The 22,123-nt window shown below is 55.4% G+C and overlaps 1 long non-coding RNA gene across 5 annotated transcripts in view; it reads right to left on the bottom strand.

The window, feature by feature from the left end:
• The window catches only part of LOC139800703 (uncharacterized), a 16,000-nt gene extending 4,189 nt beyond the window's left edge, over positions 1 to 11,811 (bottom strand). The window contains exons 1-4 of one of the 5 annotated variants that reach the window (XR_011727883.1): positions 11,394 to 11,811; positions 9,878 to 9,955; positions 8,273 to 8,372; positions 4,055 to 4,076 (exon numbers count right to left, since the gene is read on the bottom strand). This is a non-coding gene — a long non-coding RNA (uncharacterized lncRNA). Of the gene's footprint in view, positions 1 to 4,054; positions 4,077 to 6,586; positions 6,781 to 8,040; positions 8,373 to 8,775; positions 9,391 to 9,877; positions 9,956 to 11,393 lie in introns of those variants that run through there. The other 4 variants (XR_011727884.1, XR_011727887.1, XR_011727885.1 and 1 more) reach the window with 4 other exon arrangements.
• Positions 11,812 to 22,123: the final 10,312 nt, after the last annotated feature.

Genomic DNA, 22,123 nt, shown 5'->3' with positions numbered 1-22,123 from the left:
TGGGGGAGCTGCTTTGCTCCGCCTGTCTCCCGCGGAACCAGGAGCACTTTTAATGGGCTGAACACACACCCCGCGCAGCTGACAACAGAGATGTTAGACTAACCTAACAAGAGAGTGAAACAGAAACAGCACACAGCGAGTAATTAGAATCTAATTAATTTGCATTTCACAAGAGAGCCGGAGATGTCAGAACGAGAAGGGGAAAAAAAAAAAGAAAAAAGATAATAATAATAAAGAAAAAAAAAATTCCCCAGGATGAAAAGGCTGCTGGGGAGGAGCGGGAACTCCCAGCACTGGTGGGATGCTCGGGATTCAGGGGGAAAATGACAGCTCTGGGACCAGCAGCCCGCAAAGGTGTTTGCGGGTCAGCAAAACCCGGCGGAAAACACCCAAAGAGCAACTTTCCGCGGTGAGCGGCATCCCTGACCTCGCAGGCTTCTCCCCTCCCTGCTGAGTGGCAGCTCGGCCAGAGGAAGGGGGATAAAACCCCGAGGATTTGGGATTTGGGATGATGCGGCGAGAGCATCCACGGCCCGGAGCTGCGGGGAGGACGCGGGGCAGGGAGCTGGGCAGAGCCGCTCCCGGCCCCGGATTCTTCCCCAAAAATCAGTGTTTTGCAGCATGTTAATCGTGTTGTTTCACCCCATTTCTCACGGCTGCCGTTCCGGGGAGGGAGGGAGGGAGGAAAGGGGGGGAGGGAAGCCACCCCGCACCCAGACGACATCAAGGGAAGATTTACGGCTCGTTTCCATCATGATGACACCAGGCAGGAGATTATCCTGTCAGGAGATGTCGGCGCATCCACGCACAAGCCCCGGGGAAGAAAAACAACCCTCACCCCTCCGAGGACGACGGCATCATCAGCCTTGCTGCCAGGAGGGCCCCGCACACCCTGCCCCGCAACCCCTGCCCCGCAATCCCCCTGTCCGCAACCCCCCTGCCCGGGCTCTGCGGGTGTGCGGGATGGGGAAAAGGATCGGGGGGAATTCAAAGAGCACCAGAGGGAAAGGTTTGGAGATGAGGGTCTGCTGCCCACCCCCCCATCCCGCCGTGGGGTGTCCCCCTGGTTTGCGGGGACAGGAGGCGGCGTGGGGCCCGCCCGCCACTTCCCGCAGCCCGGGGAGAGGGGAGGGGGCCAAGGGGGAGGCGAATAAAGATGGGATGCGGGCAAAATGAAGGTTTTTAACCCTCCTGTGGGCAGGTGGGCTGGGGGCAGCCTGGGGAGGGGAGATGAGGGGCAGGGCCCCCCCCAGCCCAACTCTGGGTCTGGGGGATGCTGAGCGATGCTGCAGCTTGAGAGGAGAGTGGGGAAAAAAACCCAGGTTTGGGGCTGAGAGGTCAGGCAGGGAAGGAAGGAAATAACCCCAGGTTTGGGGCCGAGGGGTCAGGCAGGGAAGGAGGGGAATAACCCCAGGTTTGGGGCTGAGGGGTCAGGCAGGGAAGGAGGGGAATAACCCCAGGTTTGGGGCTGAGGGGTCAGGCAGGGAAGGAGGGAAGCCCCGAGGGGCTGGGGGAGCAGAGCTCCAGCCTCCCCCCGAGGTTTCCTTCCCGCGGGGACATTCCGGCAGCTTCCCAGCCTGTTCCCGCTTTCCTCCGGGAAATGCCTTTCCCTCCACTTCAGCCCCGGTGTTTGCAGCACCGAACCAGCACTGTAAACACGCCGAGGGGGGGATTTATTTTTCTTGAAAGCGAAATAACAAACCAGCACATCAGAAGGGAGGCGTTTAACCCAGCCGGCTCCTTTCTTTTCCTGGGAATCAAAGCGATGAGGATTTGAGAAGAGTTTCTTCCCAGCAACCCAGCACGGCCCCGGTAAATGTGCTGCAAAAGCAGCTGCGGGGAGGTTGGGCAGGGGGCCTGGGGATGGGCAGGGACACAGGGACAAGGCCACCCCCTCCCCCTGACACCAGGGCTGGGCAAAGAGGAGAGGAAAAAGAGGAGAGGAAAAAGAGGAGAGGAAAAAGAGGAGAGGAAAAAGAGGAGAGGAAAAAGAGGAGAGGAAAAAGAGGAGAGGAAAAAGAGGAGAGGAAAAAGAGGAGAGGAAAAAGAGGAGAGGAAAAAGAGGAGAGGAAAAAGAGGAGAGGAAAAAGAGGAGAGGAAAAAGAGGAGAGGAAAAAGAGGAGAGGAAAAAGAGGAGAGGAAAAAGAGGAGAGGAAAAAGAGGAGAGGAAAAAGAGGAGAGGAAAAAGAGGAGAGGAAAAAGAGGAGAGGAAAAAGAGGAGAGGAAAAAGAGGAGAGGAAAAAGAGGAGAGGAAAAAGAGGAGAGGAAAAAGAGGAGAGGAAAAGAGGAGAGGAAAAAGAGGAGAGGAAAAAGAGGAGAGGAAAAAGAGGAGAGGAAAAAGAGGAGAGGAAAAAGAGGAGAGGAAAAAGAGGAGAGGAAAAAGAGGAGAGGAAAAAGAGGAGAGGAAAAAGAGGAGAGGAAAAAGAGGAGAGGAAAAAGAGGAGAGGAAAAAGAGAGAGGAAAAAGAGGAGAGGAAGAAGAGGAGAGGAAAAAGAGGAGAGGAAAAGGAAAAAAAAAAAAAAAAAAAGAAAGAAAAAAAAAAAAAACACAAACCCCAAACCAAATCCCAAAGCCTCTCACTGAAGTCCTGGCTTTCCAGCCGAGGCTGCTGTGGCTGTGTCACTGGGCAGGGAGCCAGCCCAGCTGGAGCAGCCTGGCCACAGTGTGATGAGGTCCTGAGTCACCTCCCCATCACCGAAACCATCCGACCAACCCCGGCACAGCCCGGCCTGGGCCTGGGAAGGGAACACAAAACCACCCCGGGCTCGGGGGGACTCTTTGCCCCCATGGCTGGGGCAGCACAGAGCAGAGAACCCACCAGGAGCTGCAGGGAACTCACCAGGAACCTGCAGGGAACTCACCAGGAACCTGCAGGGAACTCACCAGGAACCTGCAGGGAACTCACCAGAATTTCCTGGAGGGCTCCCCAGGAGCTGGTCCTGCTGCCCTGGGACTCCAGAGCACCCCAACACAAACCTCCCTGCACTGCTGGCTCCATCACACCTCAATCACCCCCCCCTGGAAGGGGATGTGGCAGCACAGCCACCCCTGGGGCTGTCCCGTGGCCACCAGAATTCCAGCCTGGGATTCCCCCCCAGTCAACTCCTGGAAGAAGTTTCCAGAAGGCAGATTCCCAGACCCCCTCCAGGCTCAGCAGCCCCCAGACCAGTGCCTTTTATACCAGGTGAGGAGGAAACAAACCACCCCTCCCCTTCCCTGCTCCCAGCTTCCCCCACCCTGAAATTTCTCCCGGGGATCCTTAAAGTGGGATCACAAAAAATTTGATTTACCATGGAATTAAAAAAAAAAACCCCAAAAAGGACCAAAGTGCTGAGGGATTGCTCCTGCCTGTGACTGCCAGGAGGATCCCAATATCCTCCTGATGGGTAACGAGAGGCCTGGTTTATTTTTTTTCCTCTCTTTTTTAAATTAATGCTCTTGCCTTCGTGCAGCCCAGCCCAATGTGCTCTCCCTACACCCCATAACCCAAACCAAGTGCTACCTCCCCTCTGCTTTAGGATGTGACACAAACAATCACAGTGAGTGCAGCAATTAGGAAGAAAAATACCTTTTTTTTCCTCAGGCCCACTCACCCATTCCGTAATTGACATAATTGTGATCTTTCCCTTTTCTAATAATATTTGTTGGACACCACAAGGTCTCATTCTGGGTGAAGCTACTCCTGGAACCTGGCAATTTTTGATCCCTCAGAGGGTCAGTGCTGGGAGGAGGGATCAATAGGGTCCTAAAGGGAGAAGAATTGGGGGGGGGGGGGCACAGGGCATGGCAGACACAGGGGTCCCATGTCCACCATCCCACCCATACGTGGGGCCAGGAGCCCCTGGTTCCCTGGGGAGGGGGACTCAGCATCCCCCCCTCCCGTGTTCAGACCCTCCTGAAGCTCCAGGGACTTTCCTAGCCAGGCAGCCAACCCCACAGCCCCCTTCTCAACAGCCAAATAAACCCCCAAAGATGTGTTTTTAGATATTCCTGGGGAGATGGCAATGGACAAGAGGCCGGGTAGAAGCCCTGAGGTTTTAAGGGGAGGAGGGAGGGGGAGGAAGAGCTGCTCCTAGCTGCAAAGGGAAAACATGCATATTAATGTAAAACCCGGGATTTAAATAATTAAATAAATAATTTAAATTTTATTTTGGCTGCCTCGGGGCTGCTGTACCATATGCACAGACAAGTTATGCAGAATTCCTGCACGGCAATGCACGTGCTGGCTCCTCAGTCTTTCCCCTCCCGACCAGAACAAAAAAAATAAATCTGTCGAGCTCTTCCCTCCCTCCCGGCCTCTCCCCTCCGGCAGAACCACGGGGCTTTGACCGGGCTTGGGAGCCGTGTTCCCCCCCCCCCCCCCCACACGGGCTGAGCTCCAGTGCAGATCTCTGGGTTTTCCCCCAGTTCTGGTAAAGAGCTACAAAACTCCAGCCCTGAGGAGATGGAACCGCAGAGACACCAGAGATCCAGGGGCTTTATTATCTTCTGACCCACCCATCTCCTCCAACTCCCAGCTCGGAGCCACTGCCAGAACCCAAAACCCTCTCCCAGACTTTTGGATCCAGTGCATCAGGACGCATTACCCACACCACAGGTGTTGGGTGTTTGGGTTTGTTTTGTTTTGTTTTTTTTTCTTGCATAATCTGGGTTATTTATGGTCACGATCTCCTAATTGTCCCGGTTATCTGATAAGAGGAGGCGGGGAAAGGGTGGGTCTGGGTGATTCTTGGCGGAATGCAGTTGCATGGGGCAGCAGAGGATGCTTTGGGGAATGATAATAGTCTGGGATCTCCTGCCCTCAGCCCGGGGTCAGGCTGGAGGGGACCTGGAATTCACTGGAATGACAATTTCTGGGGCGGAGATTGCAAAGATGCAACCGATACAGGAATCGAGTTCTTCCCCCCTCTTATCATCCAGAATCGAACAAGCATGGAAAAAATGCAGCCTTAATCCTCTCCTGGGCTTCTTTTTAGTACTAATGTCACCACTCCTGTTAACAGCACCCTGGAATCACCTCAGCAACTATCCTAGGTAGGAAAAACAGGGCTATTTTCCTCACATTTCCTGCTCTGCTGGAGGATCAAAGCAGGAAAAACATGTGGAGCATCCCGGAGTGACCAAGGTGATGGAGAGATGCCTTGGGGTGACCCCAGGTCCCCCCGACGCTCCAGGCCAGAGGACACTTGGCTGCTGAGCTTCCCGAAGAGGACAAAGTATTCCTCTCATTGTATCCAAATCTGGTTCATTTCATCTAGAGGATAAAATGAGGAAATCACCCGAATTCCCGGGAGCCTTGTTAAATCAATACAACACGCAGCAAGCACAAGGCAAGGCTGAGATAAAATTAGAACGAGTCCCCCCCTGGGTGGGTTGATATCACCTCGACATTTCAGAATTGGCAGGCGGTGGTTTTGTTTGGTTTTTTTTTTTTTTTTTTTTTTTTTGCATAATTTATCAATTACAAACAATTTAATTCATCCGGAATAATGAGTTGCGGGGAGGCTCTCGAGGAGATGAATGACGGGGAGGCTGCTGGCCAGGCTGAGCTTCCAGGGACACCCAGCCCCTCGCCCATGGGAGCTATCCCAGGGAAAGCTGCAGCTCCCCGGGGCTTGGCATCACCTCGGGGGGCCATGGGGATCCCCAAGCGGCTGCTAAAGCGGGGGGAATTTTGGTGTAGGTGAAGGGAGAGCCCACCAGGACCTAAGGACACAAAAAAGAGAAAGCCAAGGCTTGGCCAGCAGCAGCCAGGAGCTCTATCTCCCTGTCCCAGAAAGGGAAGCACCAGAAGGTTAAGGGTAGGTTATTTTAAAAGAACAAAAGTGATAAAAATCAAAAGCGTTTTCTTCTGCCGAGAGGGAGCCTTTTGGAAGGTTCTGAAGCATTTCCTTCCTGCAGCCCTCTTTTGTTCCTCTGCCTATTGCCCCGGCGGGGCCGGGGGGCCGAGGGCCGGTTCCCTCCCGCAGCCCCGCTCCGTTCTCACAGAAAACAATGGGAATTGCTCTGGGAGAGGGCAGCTTGAGCCCCACGCCAGGAATGACCCCCCCTGCCTTGGAAATGCCGCCTTCCTCGGATTATTTCCCCCCACGGCGGAGCACCGGGGCTCCCGCTCGCTCGCTCGCTCTCCGGCTGGGCTCGCAGAGATATTAAAGCCAAGAAGTTAAGTGGTGCATAATTATGGCATTGTAGTTGCTAATTATATTCCCACAATGAGATCAGCCCTCTGCAAACGAAGGCCGCAGAGAACTGAGGGCTTGGAGCGGGCTCCCTCCTAACCCTGCTGAATCGCTCCTGAAAAGCCAGGAGAACTTGCAAGGAGGATTCAAAGGGAGGGAGAAGAGAATAAAACCACCCCTACCAGCCCCAGCCCCATTAACCTCCATCAGCGTGCCCGGGAGCTTCCTTCATGGAGCCTTTCTGTGAAATAAATATTAGAGAGCAGGCACGGGGCCCATGGAGCATCCCGGGAAGTGGGGGGTTGGTGTGGGAAGCAGACATCAGACCCCTCTCCCCACCATTTCGGCTTGGATCCATCCCTCTCCATTACAGCCCCTCTCGGTAGCAGCCTAATAACACTGTCCACTTTATATCCTAGGTGCTTGATTTATTAGGTAATTTGTTTCTCCTCCGTGGCTCTGGCCTGCTTGTCATCCGTGTAATGGGATGATGGAAGGGAGAGCTGGAGACACCAGGCATTAAAAGCTGGGCAAATATGACCCATCTCAATGGGGATGCCCAAAAATCGATTCCTAGCAATTTTTGTGCTTTTGGGCTCGGCTGAAATAAGAAATATTAAAAATGAAGACCAAAACGACAGCGATTCGCTGGCACCTGCCTCTTGTGAGAAGGTGGGGTGGATGCTGGAGGGTGCTGGAGGGTGCTGGGGTGCTCCAGCAGCACTGTTGGGAGCCCCGAGAGTTCAGCCTGGGTCTAACCCCCCCCTCCCCCCAGATTTGATTTAAACCACCCCGTGTATGCCCGTGGCCCAGGAATCCTCTGAATTAACCCCAAATTGCTAAGGGCTCCTCCAGCCACTGCCCTTGGGTGGCAGGAGCTTGGTGCCCTGGCTGGGGGCAGGGAAGGGCGCTCAGCATGGGGAGGGGGTCCGGTCTGGTCCGGTGGGTCTGCGGGTGCTGCCCCAGGACCCCCCCGTACGCAACCACCCCCCCGAGTGTCTGGAGCGGGTCAGTCCGGAGTAAATGGGGCGCTGGTTCCTGCTGGGCTGGAAGCCACAGCTTGCTCTCATTCACACTGCCATTTATATTCATTAAGGTAATTAACCCGCTCCGGGAGCTGTGCTGGGGAGCAGCGTGAATCACCAGCCCGGGAGCAGAACTGGGTGCCTGCAGTGGGCTGGGAGAGGGGGGGACACACAGCCAAAGCCCCCTCCCCACGGCTCCATCCCCCCCTTCGTAACACCACTCCCCCCACCCTGTCCCAGTGCCTCTGCGGCTGGACTGGGGCACCCAACTGGGCCCTGGGGAAGGAGCTGGCAATGGGGCCGGAGGAAGAGCTGGGGAAGCTCCAGCAGGTCGGGGCGTGGGGCTCGGATCTCCCACACTGATAACCGTGGGGCCCGGGTGTGCCCCACAGCCCCAGCTCCGGGGGGCTGGGAGGGATGTGCCGGGGGATGGGAACACAGCTCACCCGCCGCGGGCAGCCCGCTGGATGGTTCGGGGAGGTTTGGTTCTGCTCCTCAGGATAAGGATCTGCCACAACCCTCGGTGAGCCGCCGGCACACCCTGCCCGGGAACGGCCCCGAAATGATGTTCTCAGCTGCCCCAACGTGGTTTGGGTTCGAGGGATCTTAAAAACCCACCCAGCACCACCCCCCCCACCATGGGCAGGGACCCCTCCCACCAGCCCAGGGTGCTCCAAACCCCACCCAACCTTCAGCACTGCCAGGGATGGGGCAGCCTGGGCCAGCTGGGCAGTTTGAGGCGAAATCCAGGTGAAACAAGCAGCAAAACACGGGTGTTAAATCAGATGGGGTGTGGGGGGGTCCTGGAACACAACTTGTCTGCTGCTGTCCCTCCCAGCATCTCCCTGGGACCTCCTCGAGCAGCTCCATGTCCTTTTCATGTTGAGGAGTTCAAAACTGGACATTTCCAGACCCCCACGGGACAGCACTGCCAGAAAAACCCCAAAGGAGGTTGGTTTGGGCCTCAGGATCACCCAGAGACAGCCAGCCCACCCAGGACAAGGAGTGATGGGTGGGATGGAGGGTGGATTTACACTCGGTGTTAAGAAGAAACCTCCCACAATGTACCTGGTGTAATGAGAGGTGTCCTTGCCCCTGGCAGGGGGGTGAGAATAAATGGTTCCCTTCCAACCCAAACCATCCCGTGCTTCTCCAAGGGCAGGGTGAGCTGGCATCGGCAGAAAAAAAAAAAATTTAAAAAAAATTAATGAAGTCAACCAGAAGAAACCCAAAGTTAATGAGCAGGCTGGAAATCATCAGCCAAAACCTGTTTTGTCGGGGGAGGGAGGGGGGGGGTTGCCGCCCTGACGTGCCAGACAAGCAGGGAGCTCCGGGGGAGGCTGCGGCTGCCCCCGGGGTGCTCTGGAGATGAAACGGGGTTGGGTAAAGAGGCGTCTGGAGCAGGGCTGGTGGGGAAGGCAGCACCCTGAGTCACCCCCCCTGCTCTCCCCACCGTGCACCCGCCGAAGGGTGCCCGAAACTTGCCCCACGCCCTCTCCCGCCCCTCCTGACGCTGCTTCGTAAGCCTGGAAAAAAAAGAAAAAAAAAAAAAAGAAGAAACAGACAAAAAAAAAAAAAAACAAAAAAACACCAAAACACCCGGGAAGGCAAAAGGGAAAGTAAAATCTGATTTCAGCACTTTCTGCCTTTTTTTTTTTTTTTTTTAATTCCTTGTTATTATTTTTATTAGCCTCTGCTTTGGCTGCGGGGCCTCTGGGCGAGAACGGAGTGTGGCGTGGGTGTTACCGGCTGCTGGCGCTTACCCGGCTTCAGAGAGAAATGCCAATTACTAATTTCATGGAGATAAGCCATGCTGAAGGAGGAGAGAATTTAAAAAAAAAAAAAAAAAATTAAAAAAAAAAAAAATTTAAAAAAATCTCCTGGCTTTGAACTGCGAAAGGCGCCGCCGCTCAGTTCTTTAATTGGGTGGGAGAGGGACTGCTCAGCTCAGTCCCCAGCCCCATCTCTCTGCCCATCACCCTCGGCCCTAGGCTACCGAAGCTGGAGGGGCTGTAGCCACAGCATCCCCCTGGCCCCCCCCCCAGCCCCTCCCAGCAGCCGTGCCCGTCCCGGCTCCCACAGCCCCGTGACCACCGAGGGCATGGGCCGGGGAGGGGAAAATAATGGTGCAGGGAATTAATCTGGGTGTAGTTTGCATTTTTATTGCTCTAGCCTCAGATTCCAGCCTACAGAAAGGTTAGGGAGAGAGGAGGAAAAAAAAAAAAAAAAAAAAAAAAGGGATTAGATGCCATAAAACCTTTAATAATCCTCCCACATCTGACGTTTAATTATTGTTTTTACACACGCGGAGCCAACACGCCTGTAGCGAGCAATCCAGGCTCACACGCCCGCCCCTCCCGCAGCTTCTCCTCTCCCCGGTGGCTCGGGAGGCACCCGGCCAGCACCCGCTTTTCCCCCCCTCATCCCTGCCAGGACCGGGAGCTCTGCTCCTCCCCGCTCCTCCCCCAAAATCCAGCCCTATATAAGCACATCCCGGCTGCCAGACGGGGCGAATGTGCCGGCCCGGGAAGGGGGGACTGGTGGGGGGTGGGATGCTTTCAGCAGAGCTGCTGAAATCACACTTGGCTGGGAATTTAAAAAAAAAAAATAATTAAAAATAATAATTAAAAAAAAAACCCCAAACCAACCCAAAAAAACAACCAACCAACCAACCTCGTCTGCAATTATAAACCGCCTGTTTGGAAGGAACATTTTGTCGCTAATTTGGTGCCATCAAAGTTGTTGCTGTTTCTTCAGGGGGGAAAAAAAAAAAAAAATCAGACCTTTCAGTAATTTTTGGGGGTTTTTTTTTCACCCGCTTTTCCTGCAGCCGCGGACAGGAAAGGTTAGAGGTAAAAAAGCATCCTGATCACCTGTTTGGCAACATTTTAGAGCCTTCGTTATTCCCAAATAAACCTTTTTAAGGCACCCGCAGCCCAGCTGGGAACCCCGAGCAGTGGCTGTGGGGTGAGGAACGGTGCCCGAGGCTTGGGGACACGGTGACAAAGTCCCGGGGCCACCGGGAAATGACCCTGCCTGGCCCCAGCTCTGCACCGGGGGTGGGACACGGGGACATCAGGGGGGGAGGGGGTGGACAACTCTGTGGCTGCAGAATCCGCTCCATCAGGCTCCAGAGCGCTGGTGGTTTATTATTGGTATCATTATCATTAATTATTATTCATAATAATTGGCCTTATTGCTCTGGGAGGTGATGCTTCCCTGGCTCCTGCAGTGCTGCTCGGGGTTGGGGGGTTGGGGGAGATATTTGCTCCTCGATTTCTGGGTTGGGGCAACCAGGTGAGGGCAGGGAGGCTCCTCTGCTCCCCCTCCTTCTGCTGCTCCCCCAGGACGAGCTGAGGTTTTCCAGCAAACCCGTTTCTTTTGGGGGAATTTTCCCCATTTTGACCCTGCACCCGCGGCTCTCCCAGAGGATGCTCAGGAGCTGAGGCCTGGCCCAGGCTGGAGCCCTCTCTGGGATGCAGGCAGAGCTCCGGGTGGGCTCCTCTGACCCCTTTAACCTTCTGAAATATCCCAAATTTCTGTTATTCTGCCTGTGACTCACTTCTCAGCAGACTTTTCTCAGCAGAAGCCTGGAGGGTTTGGGGTGGGGGGCAGGGGGAGGACCCCGAGGATACAGGTGGGCACCTGAGCCGCTTTTTCTGCCTCTCCAGCAGCTCCAGCAGCTCCGTCTCCCCTGGGGGGACTTTGGGATGAAGGATGCTTCGACCCCAGCAGCACAAGGAGGGTGGCCTGGAGGAAGCTTCCCCCGGCCGGGGAAGGACAGGGACAGAACAATCGGTCCTTTATTTCGGTCAGAGGCATTTTCCCATTAAAATCTCATCCTCCGAGCTGCGCGCACATGGCAAACCCCCGAGCGCCCGGCTAGGGCCAGACAAAAGGAGCCTGTGCTCCCGGAATGTTTTATTCATGCACAGCCCTAAAGAGCAAACAAGCCCGGCTATTCTGCTGCCCCGGCCGGGATGCAGCCCTGCCTTAGTGCTCCGGGAATTGCAGAGTTGGGGGCTGGGGGGGGCTGGAGAGGGAATTGCAGAAAGAAAGGAACCTGAGTCTTTCCCGACTTGTTGCTCCAGCGCCCGAGAGGCCGCTCCCCCTCCGCAGGCTTGCAGGGAGCAGCAGGAATTGCAATCTCTTTTCCAATTTAGTGGCTTTATTGCACTCACTCACTCACCTGGCTGCTTCCCCGGGGTGCTGGGCCCTGCTCAGGAGCTTGGGCCTTCCTTGGCAAGCTGAGCCTGGAGCTCTGTCCCCACGGAGGACGCGGGGATGGTCCCCTGCTCCCAACCCGGCTTCCAAGGGCGAGGAAAGGCCACCTGCGAACGAAGCAATAACAGCAGAGTCAGCCCTGATCGTTCCTAATGGCACATTAAGACCGGCCTGATCTTCCTTTAATGCTCCATTTAATCTGAATGTTTGTTTTATTTTCGTTCCGGGCAGAGGAACAGCCATCCCGGGCACACGTGGTGTCGGGGACTGTAAAGCAGAGGTGGAAAGCGAATTCCACAGGGAGATAATTGCCAGTTCAGCCATGGGAAACGTGGGAGAAGGAGTTCGCGCTCAGGCACGGGAGATTCGGGGTGGGGGGAGCACATGGGTGTCCCTGCGGGGTAGGGGGAGGACAGGGACATCCCCTCCGTCCCACCCAGCACAATTTTCCCGGCCCAGCTGCCCCAGGAACTCCGTGGAAGGAGGTTTGGGAAGGCCTGTGGACCGGGGTGGTTTCAAACCCTCCCAAAGCTCCCCCCGCGGCTTTACCCGGTGAGGAAGACGTTGGCAGCGCAGGCGAGCAGCGAGCGGCGCCGCTGCCAGAAATTCCAGAGGAATTAGCAAATGGGGCTGCAGCTCTCAAGTGAAACCATTTACTGAGGATGGACTGTTCCTTCTTGTAATCCTCTGTCATCAGCACTCGCTGCGAAAATTTAACTGTGTCAGACGGAGGCGGCGCGGCCAGCCCCGGGGCTGGTTCTGCGGCTGGAAAGGACTCGTTCGGTTGCCCAACGCTATTTGCAAGTCAAGTGCGTTTCTTTCTTCGTGTTGTAATTGCTGAGGACTGGGAACGCCTGACTAAGCAGGGCCGTCTGGGGCTGAGCTGGGCCCGGCTCCCCTCCCGCTGCTTTATCTCCTCCCGCCGGACACCTGATGGAGGGGGGGGTGGAGCAAATTTGGGGGGATGAGCCCTTCTCTGTGTGGTGGTGATGCCACATCCATCATCCACCGTCTCCTCCGTCATCCCTCCCACCATCCTCACCATCACCTTTCCCTCCATCGTCCCCTCCGCCGTGGTGGCCTTGGGAACATCCCTGCCCGGGAGCCATGTCCCGATCCCACATGTCCTGGATGCTTTGGATGTGTCTGGATGCTCCAGGGATGGGCCTGGATGCTTCAAGGATGGGCCCATCATGTAACTTGGGGTCATTTTAGTGTCCTTAGGCTTAACGGGACAAAAAGCTGGAGCTTGTCCCTGCTCCAAAGGGACCATCAGGGACAGCCCGGGCAGCTTCCCAAGCTGGCCAAGGGAAATTTAACACCCCTAATGTTCAGCTGAGGGGCATTAATGTGGGTGATACTCAAAGCACACGAAGCACCTGGTGACTTGGAAAGCAGAGGGAGAAACGGCCTTTCCAAGGCACCCCTGGTAACTGAAAGGAACAAATGAAACCCAACGCTGCAACCAGTAAATAACTCCCTGTTACTTACTGGGAAGGAAAAGCCAACCATCCAACCACCCAACCACCCAACCAGGTGGAGAAGGAAGCTTGGAAAGAAGATGTAGCAACTCCCAGGCGAGGGGGAAGCTTTGGCCTCAGGAGCATGAGGAGTTCAGCGGGGATTATGTCAGCCCTGGTGACACACAAAGCTCTTCCCCAGGGCGCTGGAGCTTGCGTGCCAGCCCAGGGCTGGGGCTGCCGAGCATCCCCGCTCCTCTCCTCTCTTCAGGCTGCCGCACGTCCCATGCCTCCGCCTCTGGATGTGCAGCCCTCTGGGAAGGAGGAGCTGCCCTTTTCTTGGGGTTTTTGATGCGCCCCGGGAGGAGGGTGCGTGGTAAGCAGTTGCTTCACTGCTGTTTGTGCAACCCGGCTGCGCATCCCTCATTATTCGCGATGCTATCTCGCCGCTCGATATGCAGAATGGCTCAGAGGTACCGTTGACTACGTTTTTCCAGCCCTTTGATGTGCTAGTGATAACTTGTTTCTGTTTCGCAGCCATTAAAGCCGAGGTGGAAATCATTACACGGCGCTAAGTGTGGGGTTTGGTTTTTAATCAGCGCTGCTCCGGTTCCAGGCTGGGTGTTGCAAGCTGAACTACCTGGAAAATACCCTCTTAACCCAGGGGAACTATTCTGGAGGAAGTGAGCGAGGCTCAGCAGAGTTTTTGCAAGGTCAGAGATGGAGGAGTGCATCCTCCCGGCGAGCTCCAGGATGCAGGGACCAGCAGCTCCTGGGCTGCATGGAGCAGCCACAGGGTGACACAACCTCCCTGCACAGCAGCCACACGGGGACATCCTAAAGCCACCCAGAATGGGGACTTTATACCCACCTCACCGTTCACTTGAAGATTTAATGTCATATCTGTGAAACCAGACCAAACAGGCTGCTTCTGGGTCAGGTTTGGGTGTGCAAAGTGTGTATTGCCCCAGCCACAGCCAGGGGGTTCCTGCCCTGGAAAAGCTTCGGGCTGGGCACATCCATCCATCCATCCATCCATCCATCCATCCATCCATCCCCTGGCCACAGCCATCCCACTGGACACATCCATCCCCTGGGCACATCCATCCCCTGGGCACAGCCATCCATCCATCCATCCATCCATCCATCCATCCATCCATCCCCTGGCTTCCCTCAGGCAGCGTGGGAGAGCTGCTGGTGTCCTCAGGGCCTGGCCAGCCCTTGTCTGTGTGTGGCTCCTGAACATTTGAGACGTTCTCTTTGCTGTCCTGCAGTTGCCAAGGGTCCTGTCTGCTCCAAGAGGAAACCTCGGGAGCAAGGAAGGGAGAAGGTGAAGGTGATTTGGGGCAGAGCCAAGTGCTGGGCTGGCCCCAGGCACCCTCTGTGACACAGACAGGGAGTCCTCAGGGGCAAAACCCAGGGAAAAGGCTCAGTCCCCAGGAGAGGAGAGCAGGGCCCTGAGCACCCATCTGCAGAGCCAGCAGTGCCTGACCTCCAGCTGGTTCCATGCACCAGCACCAAGATCCCCCCCACCCGGGACCCTCTGCCACGTGCTGTCCCCAAACGCGGCCACCTGGGTCCCACACTTGCTGCTGGAAAAGGCTGAGGATGCACCAAGGAGGAGGAGGAGGAATGTGCTGTGGGCAAGGAGAGGGCTCCCAAGGAAGGAGGGGATGCAGAGGGTGGGAGAGACTCCCAAAGGGAAGGGACACTGCAGCTGGCAGGAGGGGGCCAGAGGGGTTTGCAAATGACAGCTGGATTTGTCTGGCAAAACCTCAGACCTCCCAGGACAGAGACAAGTGAAAAGGGAAAAAAAAATAAAAAATCTATTCCCCTTGACTCCTCTGTGCCAGGGGCTGGAGCAGGCCCAGCTCAGCCTTGTCCTTCACCCCCTTCCAGGCTTTGGCAGGTGACCATTCTGTCTCCTTTCCTCTTTCCTGCCCTCTTGGCATGTTTCAGCTTGGTCTCCTGTGTGCTCTGACATGAAAGCCTTGGCTATAAATACACCTCAAAAAAAAAAAGAAAAAAAAAAAAAAAGGCTTTGTGGCCTTTTCCTGCCTGCACTCTCTGTCCCTTCCCTTTGGGAAGCTTGTGAGGAGCACAAGGTCCCAGATTCCTCCAGGAATGTTGGCTGCAGATGCACAGAGAAGGTTCCCAGGTTCCCCAGTTTGCCCCAGTGATGCTGGTGCTGACCCGGGCAGCGTGGTACTGGGACCAGCAAACCTCCCGAAGGGTAAACACACACACACAGGAACAGCCCCATAATTACAGCCCTAATTCAAGCAAAGCATCACCACTCATAAGGCACCTCAGCATGTGCCCAAAAGTTAATTATATGCTTGAAGATCTCTCCTGAACGAGCGTGGATTTAGGGCCGTGTTTGGTATCTGCTGTACTTAACCATGATTCAGCTCAGCACCTGCCCTACCTCTTTGTTTCCAGCACCCACAAACTGCTGGGATTTCTGAGCTCCACACCACACACCAAACCTGGATGCACTTCAGGCCTGGGTTGGATGGGGCTTGGAGCATCCTGGGGGATGTGTCCTCGGGAGGTGGCACTGGGGGGGCTTGAAGGTCCCTCTCAGCCCGAGCCAGGCTGGGGATTCCCTCTGCTGGTTTGATCTGGAGGCAGGAAAATAAATAAATCTCCTTCTGTTTCCTCCAGCTCCATCTTCCTGATAGCATTTCCCTCCCTGCCAGCCACTTCCAGGCTGCTGAGGCCCTGCAGAGACCTGAAACGGCTCCTGGGAGAGGGGCAGGGGCTTGGGGGAGGAAAAAAAAAAGTGAGACAGAAAGCACCTGGGTGGGAACTGCCCTGCTGGGAGCTGGGGAGGAGCAGAACTGTCCCCTGCTCACTCAGTCGGTTTTTCCACTGCATTTGCATCTCCTTTCTCAGCCTCTGTTTCCTCCCCGGGGTTTCTGCTCATGGGACTTGGTGCCCGTGGCTTTCTCCCCACCTGGGGGTGGGGTCCCCCCAGCAGGACCCTGCCCGGTGACCAGGGGGAAAGCCCCAAAAATCATCGAGGTTGGCTGGGACAAACTGCCCCTGGCAGCATCATTTCTGAAACAAATCAGAGCAGAAGTTTAGAAAAGGATCTCGAAGGCAGGGGTCTGGGGGTTGTGCTGCTGAAATTCCCCAGGGAAACATCCCCGGGCTCAGGAAAGGCAGAGGAGCCACCTGGATGCAGGCAGAGCCCAGGAGAGCCCAGAAACCTTCCTGTGATCTTTCCTTTTGTGGAATCATGGACATCTTCAGATGGGAAAGAGCTTTGGGATCACCCAGTCCAACCTCTAACCCAGCCCTGCCAAGGCCACCACTGCCCCAAGTCCCTCAGCACCACGTCTCCAGGGACTGGAAACCCCTTTCCAGGGAAAAATTGTCCCCAATTCCCAAGCTAAACTTCCCCTTGCACAACTTTGGGGCCATTTCCTCTTCTTCTATTACTTTTATTCAGTGCTTGAAAGCCTTCTAGGTTCTTCCCAGCTAAATTTCTGGTAGAAATACAGGAGGAAGGGACTTCCCAGAGCCTGTCCTTCCAGGGGACACAGCCCCAGATGTCACCTACCTCCTGTTCCCGTGATGCCCCCCTGGTCCTGTGGGTGCCTGTGCCAGCCCTGAGAGCCAGGAGCCCCTCTGAGCTGGTGATGAAGCTCTCCCCAGCATCTCTCAGCCCTACCAAACAGCATCAGCTCCTTTCCTTGTTGGAGGCTGGGTTATTAGTGCTGGAAAAGCAGCTCCCTCAGCACCCTGGGAGCAGCCCAGATTCATCTCTGTCTCATTAGAGCTTCCCCTCCTTCTTTGTTCAGTTCAGATGAACTCAACCTCCTGGAAAGTGAGGGAGGGAAGAAGCATCCTCCTGCTGGGCCTGGCCCTCAGGGGTCCCCATGGGCATCAGGGACAGACCCCAGGGTGGAGGGACCTTAAATCCCCCCCCAGTCCCTCCCCCAGACCCCTCCCACCCCCCCAGGGTGCTCCAAGCCCCATCCAAACTCCCACATTTCCAGGGCTGGGGCAGCCACAGCTTCTGGGGGCACCCTGGGGCTCAGCACTGAATTTCTCCCTCCCATCTCCTCTTTTCCAGTTCCAAGCCATCCCCCCACATCCCATCAAGGGATGGAGCATCCATCCATCCCCCCAGAGCCCCTCTTGGGATCACCTCCCTCACCTGCTCCAGGGGGATGACAAGGAAGGGGCATCCTTGGGCAACCCTGGGGTGGGGGCAGCACCTCCAAACTCTTTTTCTGGGAAAAAGAGGGAACAAGCACAGGGTCCCTTTGGGCATCTGCCACCCAACCTACAGCCAGAGAATCCCCAGCCTGGGCTGGGTTGGAAGGGACCTTAAATCCCCCCCAGTGCCCCCCTGCCATGCTCAGGGACCCCTCCCACCCCCCCAGGGTGCTCCAAGCCCCATCCAAGCTTGGTCACTGCCAGGGCTGGGGCAGCCAGGGTTCTTTTTGTTTGCTTCATTTGAAGCTTTATTTCTGAAAGACCCAAGCAGGTTTCTCTCTCAGTTGGATCATTGTCCCAGCTCTGGTTGGTGCTCCCAAGAACTGGTTCCCTGTCCCAGCCTGGGGCTGCTGCTTGACCCCAAACCCCTGGTCCTGCTCACGCCTCTATTAAAGCTTCCCCAGCACCGTATTTAGAAAGTTAAAAGAAAATAAAACTTCCACGGGGCTGATGGAGGAGCTGGGCAGAGAGAGCCCCCCGGCTCTGGCTGGTGCTGAGCTGGTGCTGAGCCCCCCGGGCTGGGCTGGAAGTGAGGGGTGAAGGTGAGAAGGGGTTTATTTAAAGGGTTTCTTTAAAGAGTTTCCTTACAGGGTTTCTTTAAGGGGTTTCTTTAGGGACTTTATTGCAGCAGCAGCAGCCTGGGAGTGCTCAGCTCCCTCCGTCCCCTTTCCCATTCCAGTCACGCGTCCCCAAAATTGCAAATGGAGATTTGTTACATTTCATTTGCTCCCATCCCTGGGCAGCCATTTGCCAGGAGTTCACCTCTCCCAGGAGGCTCCGTTCCAATCCAAGGGGAAAGAGGGGAGGGGGGGGGGGGGGAAAGTCACTCTGGGAGGGATGACAATGACATCTCGGGGCCACCAGCACGGAACCTTTGCTGAGCCCCCAGCCCCGGGGGGGGGGGAGAGGCACTGCTGGGGGGTTGGGGGGATCTGGGGGGCTCAGGGGGGCTCTGGAGGGCTCCGGGGGGCTGAGGTACCACTCCCAGGCTGAGGGGTGCTGAGGGGTGCTCGGGAAAGCTGGGGAGTCCTGAGGGGTGCTGAGAGATGCTGAGGGGTGCTCAGGGATTCTGAGGGGTGCTGGGGGGTGCTCAGGGATTCTGAGGGGTGCTGGGGGGTGCTGGGGGATTCTCAGGGTTGCTGGGGGATTCTGAGGGGTGCTGAGGGATGCTGAAGGATGCTCAGGGATTCTGAGGGGTACTGAGGGATGCTCAGGGATTCTGAGGGGTGCTGGGGGGTGCTGCTGTACCTCTCCCAGCTCAGCAGTTGCTGGTTCCTGTGGTTCATCCTCAGTCTCCTCCCTGCACTGGTTCCAGTCCTGCCACCCCCCCTGGGTGCCCAGTTTGCCTCTTGCTGGCCCAGCCCCAGCTGCCCCCAGGCAAAGGGCCCCGTGGTGAGGGCAGGGAGAGCATCAGCTTCACCTTCAGCAGCCCTAAAACCTTATGGGGGGCTTTAAACCCCCCCCCAGGCACAGGAACCTGAAGCAGAGCTGGCTGGGGCTTGATGGACTTTGGGGGTTTTTCCCTTCAGTTCCTTTTTTTTTTTTTTTTTTTTTTTAAAGTAAATTATTTTGACTTCAGGGCTGGGGGCTGTGGGGTGGGGGCTGTGGGGTGTTACTGCCTGGGGCATCCTGGAGCAGGCAGCTGGGTGCCATCCTGCTGCTCAGCTCCAACCTCCTCATCCTCCCAGGGCTTCCAGAACCAGAACCAGCACCAGTATCAGAACCAACACCAACACCAGTATGAACACCAGCACCAACACCAGTACCAGCTCCAGGACTCCATTCTGGTCGTGTCCCCATCTGAGGCTGGGTGAGGGGGGGCTCAGGTAGCCCAGGGGCTGCTGAGGTGTGTGGGCTCCTGGCCCCCCACTTTGGGCTTTTCTGTCCCTCACCTGGGACTCGTTTCCAGGCTCGTCCTCCCAGCCCTGATTAGCAGGTCCCACTAATTACCAGCTGGCAGCTGGAGGAGGACAAAGTGCTGCTGCAATAACCCCTAGCAACCCCAAAACAGGAGGAATCTCCCCCAAAGCAGTGAAGACCCCAGGGTGGGGACCTGGAACCTTTAACCCCTGCAGTGCTGGGCTGTGCCCAAGGTGCCAGGGAACGCGATGCCTGGGCACAAGGGGACACTTGGGGTTGGCCCAGTGTTAGAAGAACAAGGTTCCCCCAGCCTGGGGATGTCTTTTTATTTATTTATTTCTCACAAAAAAAAAAGGCTGTGAGACCTTGGAACAGTCTGCCCAGGGCAGTGGGGGAGTCCCCATCCCTGGGGGGAGTTAAGGGGCACCTGGAGCTGGTCCTTAGGGACAGGGCTCCCAGTGCTGCTCAGAGGTTGGGCTGGATGCTCCTGAGGGTCTCTGCCAAGCCCAGAAATCCAGTGATTCATGGAGCTACAACCCCAGGAACACCCCAGTCCATCCCTAGCCGTGTTCCCAGCCTTCCCTCTGTCCCCTTTTGGGGAAAGGGGACTCAGAGCAGGATGACTTTGGGGCTGCTGGGCAACACTCCCCCTTCCACCCCTGGATATTTGGCTTCTCCTTGGTGCCCCCAGCCCCACCACCTGCCTGAGCTCTGTGTCCCTGTGCTGGGGACACCGTGGGGACACGGGGCTGGGGCAGGGCTCGTCCCCTTTGTGGTTTTTGTGCTGTGCTGCTGGGGAGAGGTGAGCGAGTTCGTTCAGCTGCCCAGCCGGGAGCAGCAGGAGCTGAGGAAGGAGCTGCCCCATCTGATGGAGCCATTTGTGTCCTTCCTGCTGGCAAATTCACGAGTGTTCCCTTGGCAGCCTGGGCTCCTGCCCTCCCTGCTCCAGAAGTGGGCACCTTGCAGCCTCACCTTGCTCCAGGAGGTTCTGGGGAGGGATGGATGGGGAGCAGAGCCAGCTCAGCCCTTGCTGGGGGCTCAGGGAGGGGGGGTTTGGGCCATGGGAAGGGGGATTTGTGTTCCTTCCCCTGCCCAAGGAGCAAGGGCCAGAGGGGGGAATTGCAGCCTTGGGGAGAGGAGAGGATGGGGAGTGAAGGGCAGAGCCCAGGGGCAGGCAGGAGGTTCCTAAAAGAATCAGGAATAATGCTATGAACACCTTGAAGGAAATGGTCCAAAAGAAAAGGTTATTTTATTTATTATTATTATTATTATTATTATTATTATTATTATTATTATTATTATTATTATTATTATTATTATTATTATTATTGTTGTGTTTTCAGGCCCAGGGCAGGGGTAGAATCCCCATCCCTGGAGAGGTTTCCAAGCCCTGGGGATGATGCTGAGGGCCATGGGGCAGGGGATGTCCTCACCAATCCAATGCTTGCTTAAAGGTGTTTTCCAGCCCAAACAATTCCAGGATCCTCTTTTTATCCCCTCAATATTTCCTCCTGCCTAAACACTGCAAAGAGAACAAAGAATTTCCTCCCTTTCTCACCCAAAGTTGTCTCCCCTAAGCCAGGAGGATGGATGGATGCCCCTTCCCCTGCCAAGCCTGGGACAGGATCCTTTCCAGCCCTTTTTCCATGACTTTGGGTGATTCTCAGCCCCTCTGGGGGTGCTGGGGAGATGTCCCCAGAGGGGCTGTTAATGCAGGAGCCTGATGAATATGAATGGGCTCTTCATAAATGTAGCTTTGTGTCATTAAATTCCTTCACACCTCACTGCTCCTGGAAAGGTTACTCAGAATTAAATGTAAATCACATATTTACTGGTACCCAACAGAGCAGCCTGTCGAGGTTTGGGGTGGTTTTTTTGTTTTTTTTTTATTTTTTTTTAACAGATAATTTAATAATGGTGCAATCTGCCCCCAGCAGGGCTCAGGTGGTGGCCTCAGGCCCAGGGGTTTGGAGGGGGGGAAGGGGACAGAAATCCCACAGGATGGGCCATTTTCACCCATTTCTTTCCCAAACTGTTGGCTCCAGTCCCTCGTGGCCCAGAAATGAGAGGAGTCCTTGCAGCCCTGGCACTCCAGGTCGTTAAAGGATTAAGGAAGAGCTCCCGGTGTGGGATTAATGAAGGGGCTGGGCAGACCCATCCCTTCTGATGGGGAGGGAGGAAAAAAAAAACCCCCTGCCCCAAAATCCCCCCCCATCAGCATCCCCAAGCACTGCTCGGGATATTCCCCAGGAATTATTGCACCGGAGGGGCAGAAACGAGGAGAATTTGGGGTTTTTCTGGCTGTGGGAACACAGGGTTCTGCCCCTTTCCCCTCGGCTCACAGTGGGGGGGTTGGTGTGGGGCAGAGCCCCCAGCCCAGCCCCGGGATGTGGGGTTTTTAAGCAGCTCTGAGCAGGAATTTGCTCTGCCAGTAAATTCCCCTAAGAGGCAGCTCGAGCAGCCCCAGAACCTCTCAGCTGAGAGGGCAGAGCTGATTAGTCATTAAGTGGCTTTTAAAAATAAAACCATTAGGACTAATCCCATCAAAATTGGAGCTTCACCCAGGCAGCTCTTTATTAATTATTGTCCCACCTTGGGCTTTCCAAAGGCTGGGCTGGCACCTGGGAAGGAATGGGGGTGGAAAAAAGGCAGGTGGAAGAAGCACAGGTAGAAAATGTACAGGTATAAAAAATGCAGGTAGAAAAAATATAGGTAGAAAAAATACGGATAGAAAAATCACAGGTAGAAAAAATATGGGTAGAAAAAAGATCTGGTAGAAAAAATATGGGTTGAAAAATCACAGGTATAAAAAATACAGGTAGAAAAAATACAGGTAGAAAAAATACAGGTATAAAAAATACAAGTGGAAAAAACACAGAAAAATCACAGGTATAAAAAATACAGGTGAAGAAAAAAAATACAGGTATAAAAAATACAGGTAGAAAAATCACAGGTATAAATACAAGTATTTTCTGGTACCCTCTCTGTTGGGGTTTTCTCCCCCTCCCTGTCCCAGCCCCTGCCCAATGTCCCCTCCTGGAACACAGGGGGGTCCCAATGTCCCTGTCCTGGCACAGGGGGTCCCAAAATCCCTGTCCTGGCACAGGGGGGTCCCAATGTCCCCTCCTGGCACAGGGGGGTCCCA

The sequence above is a fragment of the Heliangelus exortis genome, chromosome 11, assembly GCF_036169615.1.
Source record: "Heliangelus exortis chromosome 11, bHelExo1.hap1, whole genome shotgun sequence".
Classification (NCBI taxonomy): Eukaryota; Metazoa; Chordata; class Aves; order Apodiformes; family Trochilidae; genus Heliangelus; species Heliangelus exortis.
Note: the sequence above shows the minus strand (reverse complement) of the source record. Positions and strands in the feature narration are given on the sequence as shown.